The following is a 7,076-nucleotide window of genomic DNA, read 5'->3' as shown; positions in this document are numbered from 1 at the left end:
ACAACCCGTCCAAAGGAAATGCATTAGACTATGCTTTGCAGGCCCATAACTCTGTGTCTACTAGAGATACGGGGATGTCCTTAGGATATGTTATAGTCCAAATTGTCCTTCATCTAACCATACTAAAAACTTTGGGCTATGACAAACAGGGGCCGAGTACTTAAGCAAAACGTAAAGAAACAAACCCCCTCCTTAGGAAATGAGTTAGACTATATTTTGCAGGCTCGTAACTCTGTTTCCACTGGAGATACGGAGATGTCCTTTGAGTATGTTATAGTCCAATTTGTCCCCCATCTAACCATACTAAAAACATTGAGCTACGAAAAACAGGGGCCGAGTAATTAAGCTAAACGTAAACAAACAACCCGTCCATAGGAAATGCATTAGACTATACTTTGCAGGCCCATAACTCTGTGTCTACTAGAGATACCGGGATGTCCTTAGGATATGTTATAGACCAAATTGCCGTTCATCTAACCATACTAAAAACTTTGGGCTATGACAAACAGGGGCCGAGTACTTAAGCAAAACGTAAAGAAACAAACCCCCTCCATAGGAAATGAGTTAGACTATATTTTGCAGGCTCGTAACTCTGTTAACACTGGAGATACGGGGATGTCCTTTGAGTTTGTTATAGTCCAATTTGTCCCCCATCTAACCATACTAAAAACATTGAGCTACGACCAACAGGGGCCGAGTAATTAAGCTAAACGTAAACAAACAACCCGTCCAAAGGAAATGCATTAGACTATGCTTTGCAGGCCCATAACTCTGTGTCTACTAGAGATACGGGGATGTCCTTAGGATATGTTATAGTCCAAATTGTCCTTCATCTAACCATACTAAAAACTTTGGGCTATGACAAACAGGGGCCGAGTACTTAAGCAAAACGTAAAGAAACAAACCCCCTCCTTAGGAAATGAGTTAGACTATATTTTGCAGGCTCGTAACTCTGTTTCCACTGGAGATACGGAGATGTCCTTTGAGTATGTTATAGTCCAATTTGTCCCCCATCTAATTATACTAAAAACATTGAGCTACGAAAAACAGGGGCCGAGTAATTAAGCTAAACGTAAACAAACAACCCGTCCATAGGAAATGCATTAGACTATACTTTGCAGGCCCATAACTCTGTGTCTACTAGAGATACCGGGATGTCCTTAGGATATGTTATAGTCCAATTTGTTCCTCATCTAACCATACTAAAAACATTGAGCTACGACAAACAGATGCCGAGTAATTAAGCTAAACGTGAACAAACAACCCGTCCAAAGGAAATGCATTAGACTATGCTTTGCAGGCCCATAACTCTGTGTCTACTAGAGATACGGGGATGTCCTTAGGATATGTTATAGACCAAATTGCCGTTCATCTAACCATACTAAAAACTTTGGGCTATGACAAACAGGGGCCGAGTACTTAAGCAAAACGTAAAGAAACAAACCCCCTCCATAGGAAATGAGTTAGACTATATTTTGCAGGCTCGTAACTCTGTTAACACTGGAGATACGGGGATGTCCTTTGAGTTTGTTATAGTCCAATTTGTCCCCCATCTAACCATACTAAAAACATTGAGCTACGACCAACAGGGGCCGAGTAATTAAGCTAAACGTAAACAAACAACCCGTCCAAAGGAAATGCATTAGACTATGCTTTGCAGGCCCATAACTCTGTGTCTACTAGAGATACGGGGATGTCCTTAGGATATGTTATAGACCAAATTGTCCTTCATCTAACCATACTAAAAACTTTGGGCTATGACAAACAGGGGCCGAGTACTTAAGCAAAACGTAAAGAAACAAACCCCCTCCTTAGGAAATGAGTTAGACTATATTTTGCAGGCTCGTAACTCTGTTTCCACTGGAGATACGGGGATGTCCTTTCAGTATGTTATAGTCCAATTTGTCCCCCATCTAACCATACTAAAAACATTGAGCTACGAAAAACAGGGGCCGAGTAATTAAGCTAAACGTAAACAAACAACCCGTCCATAGGAAATGCATTAGACTATACTTTGCAGGCCCATAACTCTGTGTCTACTAGAGATACCGGGATGTCCTTAGGATATGTTATAGTCCAAATTGTCCTTCATCTAACCATACTAAAAACTTTGGGCTATGACAAACAGGGGCCGAGTACTTAAGCAAAACGTAAAGAAACAAACCCCCTCCTTAGGAAATGAGTTAGACTATATTTTGCAGGCTCGTAACTCTGTTTCCACTGGAGATATAGTCCAAATTGTCCCCCATCTAACCATACTAAAAACATTGAGCTACGACAAACAGGGGCCGAGATATTAAGCAAAATGTTCGTCAACTTTGGTATCGTCTCACTTATTTTTATTATGTTACTTATGATTTTTGCACTAAACTTTGGAGGCTCATAACTCTTGTTCTACAAGAGATACTGGGATCTCCTTTGGATATGTTATAGTACTCTTTGCTCCCCATACAAAGATACTTTAAACTTGAGGCTACCTCAATATCGTCGTCAACTTATTTTTTGTCTCACTTATTGTTAGAATGTTACTTTTGATTTTTGAAAATGAACTTTGCAGGCTCGTAACTCTGGTTCTACCAGAGATACGGGGATGTAAATAATGTGACCTTGACACAAATGTTCGGATAATTATAAAGGTCTTTGCATGTTCCAAGCAAAAAAAAAAAAACTTCGCGGTTTCGAACCTGTGGCCTTCCGGGAGTGAGGCGGATGCGATAACCGCTACACTAAAGATATGTTATTATTTTTTATCGAAAGAACAAGGTCAAGTAATTAAGCAATACGTGAACAAACAAACCCCTCCATAGAAAATGCATTAGACTATACTTTGCAGGCTCGTAACTCTGTTTCTACTGTAGATACGGCGATGTCCTTTGAGTATGTTATATTACAATTTGTTCCTCATCTAACCATACTAAAAACATTGAGCTACGACAAACAGATGCCGAGTAATTAAGCTAAACGTGAACAAACAACCCGTCCAAAGGAAATGCATTAGACTATGCTTTGCAGGCCCATAACTCTGTGTCTACTAGAGATACGGGGATGTCCTTAGGATATGTTATAGACCAAATTGCCGTTCATCTAACCATACTAAAAACTTTGGGCTATGACAAACAGGGGCCGAGTACTTAAGCAAAACGTAAAGAAACAAACCCCCTCCATAGGAAATGAGTTAGACTATATTTTGCAGGCTCGTAACTCTGTTAACACTGGAGATACGGGGATGTCCTTTGAGTTTGTTATAGTCCAATTTGTCCCCCATCTAACCATACTAAAAACATTGAGCTACGACCAACAGGGGCCGAGTAATTAAGCTAAACGTAAACAAACAACCCGTCCAAAGGAAATGCATTAGACTATGCTTTGCAGGCCCATAACTCTGTGTCTACTAGAGATACGGGGATGTCCTTAGGATATGTTATAGTCCAAATTGTCCTTCATCTAACCATACTAAAAACTTTGGGCTATGACAAACAGGGGCCGAGTACTTAAGCAAAACGTAAAGAAACAAACCCCCTCCTTAGGAAATGAGTTAGACTATATTTTGCAGGCTCGTAACTCTGTTTCCACTGGAGATATAGTCCAAATTGTCCCCCATCTAACCATACTAAAAACATTGAGCTACGACAAACAGGGGCCGAGATATTAAGCAAAATGTTCGTCAACTTTGGTATCGTCTCACTTATTTTTATTATGTTACTTATGATTTTTGCACTAAACTTTGGAGGCTCATAACTCTTGTTCTACAAGAGATACTGGGATCTCCTTTGGATATGTTATAGTACTCTTTGCTCCCCATACAAAGATACTTTAAACTTGAGGCTACCTCAATATCGTCGTCAACTTATTTTTTGTCTCACTTATTGTTAGAATGTTACTTTTGATTTTTGAAAATGAACTTTGCAGGCTCGTAACTCTGGTTCTACCAGAGATACGGGGATGTAAATAATGTGACCTTGACACAAATGTTCGGATAATTATAAAGGTCTTTGCATGTTCCAAGCAAAAAAAAAAAAACTTCGCGGTTTCGAACCTGTGGCCTTCCGGGAGTGAGGCGGATGCGATAACCGCTACACTAAAGATATGTTATTATTTTTAATCGAAAGAACAAGGTCAAGTAATTAAGCAATACGTGAACAAACAAACCCCTCCATAGAAAATGCATTAGACTATACTTTGCAGGCTCGTAACTCTGTTTCTACTGTAGATACGGCGATGTCCTTTGAGTATGTTATATTACAATTTGTTCCTCATCTAACCATACTAAAAACATTGAGCTACGACAAACAGATGCCGAGTAATTAAGCTAAACGTGAACAAACAACCCGTCCAAAGGAAATGCATTAGACTATGCTTTGCAGGCCCATAACTCTGTGTCTACTAGAGATACGGGGATGTCCTTAGGATATGTTATAGACCAAATTGCCGTTCATCTAACCATACTAAAAACTTTGGGCTATGACAAACAGGGGCCGAGTACTTAAGCAAAACGTAAAGAAACAAACCCCCTCCATAGGAAATGAGTTAGACTATATTTTGCAGGCTCGTAACTCTGTTAACACTGGAGATACGGGGATGTCCTTTGAGTTTGTTATAGTCCAATTTGTCCCCCATCTAACCATACTAAAAACATTGAGCTACGACCAACAGGGGCCGAGTAATTAAGCTAAACGTAAACAAACAACCCGTCCAAAGGAAATGCATTAGACTCTGCTTTGCAGGCCCATAACTCTGTGTCTACTAGAGATACGGGGATGTCCTTAGGATATGTTATAGTCCAAATTGTCCTTCATCTAACCATACTAAAAACTTTGGGCTATGACAAACAGGGGCCGAGTACTTAAGCAAAACGTAAAGAAACAAACCCCCTCCTTAGGAAATGAGTTAGACTATATTTTGCAGGCTCGTAACTCTGTTTACACTGGAGATACGGGGATGTCCTTTGAGTTTGTTATAGTCCAATTTGTCCCCCATCTAACCATACTAAAAACATTGAGCTACGACCAACAGGGGCCGAGTAATTAAGCTAAACGTAAACAAACAACCCGTCCATAGGAAATGCATTAGACTATACTTTGCAGGCCCATAACTCTGTGTCTACTAGAGATACCGGGATGTCCTTAGGATATGTTATAGTCCAAATTGTCCTTCATCTAACCATACTAAAAACTTTGGGCTATGACAAACAGGGGCCGAGTACTTAAGCAAAACGTAAAGAAACAAACCCCCTCCTTAGGAAATGAGTTAGACTATATTTTGCAGGCTCGTAACTCTGTTTCCACTGGAGATATAGTCCAAATTGTCCCCCATCTAACCATACTAAAAACATTGAGCTACGACAAACAGGGGCCGAGATATTAAGCAAAATGTTCGTCAACTTTGGTATCGTCTCACTTATTTTTATTATGTTACTTATGATTTTTGCACTAAACTTTGGAGGCTCATAACTCTTGTTCTACAAGAGATACTGGGATCTCCTTTGGATATGTTATAGTACTCTTTGCTCCCCATACAAAGATACTTTAAACTTGAGGCTACCTCAATATCGTCGTCAACTTATTTTTTGTCTCACTTATTGTTAGAATGTTACTTTTGATTTTTGAAAATGAACTTTGCAGGCTCGTAACTCTGGTTCTACCAGAGATACGGGGATGTAAATAATGTGACCTTGACACAAATGTTCGGATAATTATAAAGGTCTTTGCATGTTCCAAGCAAAAAAAAAAAACTTCGCGGTTTCGAACCTGTGGCCTTCCGGGAGTGAGGCGGATGCGATAACCGCTACACTAAAGATATGTTATTATTTTTAATCGAAAGAACAAGGTCAAGTAATTAAGCAATACGTGAACAAACAAACCCCTCCATAGAAAATGCATTAGACTATACTTTGCAGGCTCGTAACTCTGTTTCTACTGTAGATACGGCGATGTCCTTTGAGTATGTTATATTACAATTTGTTCCTCATCTAACCATACTAAAAACATTGAGCTACGACAAACAGATGCCGAGTAATTAAGCTAAACGTGAACAAACAACCCGTCCAAAGGAAATGCATTAGACTATGCTTTGCAGGCCCATAACTCTGTGTCTACTAGAGATACGGGGATGTCCTTAGGATATGTTATAGACCAAATTGCCGTTCATCTAACCATACTAAAAACTTTGGGCTATGACAAACAGGGGCCGAGTACTTAAGCAAAACGTAAAGAAACAAACCCCCTCCATAGGAAATGAGTTAGACTATATTTTGCAGGCTCGTAACTCTGTTAACACTGGAGATACGGGGATGTCCTTTGAGTTTGTTATAGTCCAATTTGTCCCCCATCTAACCATACTAAAAACATTGAGCTACGACCAACAGGGGCCGAGTAATTAAGCTAAACGTAAACAAACAACCCGTCCAAAGGAAATGCATTAGACTATGCTTTGCAGGCCCATAACTCTGTGTCTACTAGAGATACGGGGATGTCCTTAGGATATGTTATAGTCCAAATTGTCCTTCATCTAACCATACTAAAAACTTTGGGCTATGACAAACAGGGGCCGAGTACTTAAGCAAAACGTAAAGAAACAAACCCCCTCCTTAGGAAATGAGTTAGACTATATTTTGCAGGCTCGTAACTCTGTTTACACTGGAGATACGGGGATGTCCTTTGAGTTTGTTATAGTCCAATTTGTCCCCCATCTAACCATACTAAAAACATTGAGCTACGACCAACAGGGGCCGAGTAATTAAGCTAAACGTAAACAAACAACCCGTCCAAAGGAAATGCATTAGACTATGCTTTGCAGGCCCATAACTCTGTGTCTACTAGAGATACGGGGATGTCCTTAGGATATGTTATAGTCCAAATTGTCCTTCATCTAACCATACTAAAAACTTTGGGCCATGACAAACAGGGGCCGAGTACTTAAGCAAAACGTAAAGAAACAAACCCCCTCCTTAGGAAATGAGTTAGACTATATTTTGTAGGCTCGTAACTCTGTTTCCACTGGAGATACGGGGATGTCCTTTGAGTATGTTATAGTCCAATTTGTCCCCCATCTAACCATACTAAAAACATTGAGCTACG

The sequence above is a fragment of the Phalangium opilio genome, unplaced genomic scaffold (genome assembly GCF_054372755.1).
Source record: "Phalangium opilio isolate 3A_F unplaced genomic scaffold, DU_Popi_V2 ptg000021l_1, whole genome shotgun sequence".
Lineage (NCBI taxonomy): Eukaryota > Metazoa > Arthropoda > Arachnida > Opiliones > Phalangiidae > Phalangium > Phalangium opilio.
The sequence above is the reverse complement of the archived record's forward strand: the minus strand, read 5'-3'. Positions refer to the sequence as shown.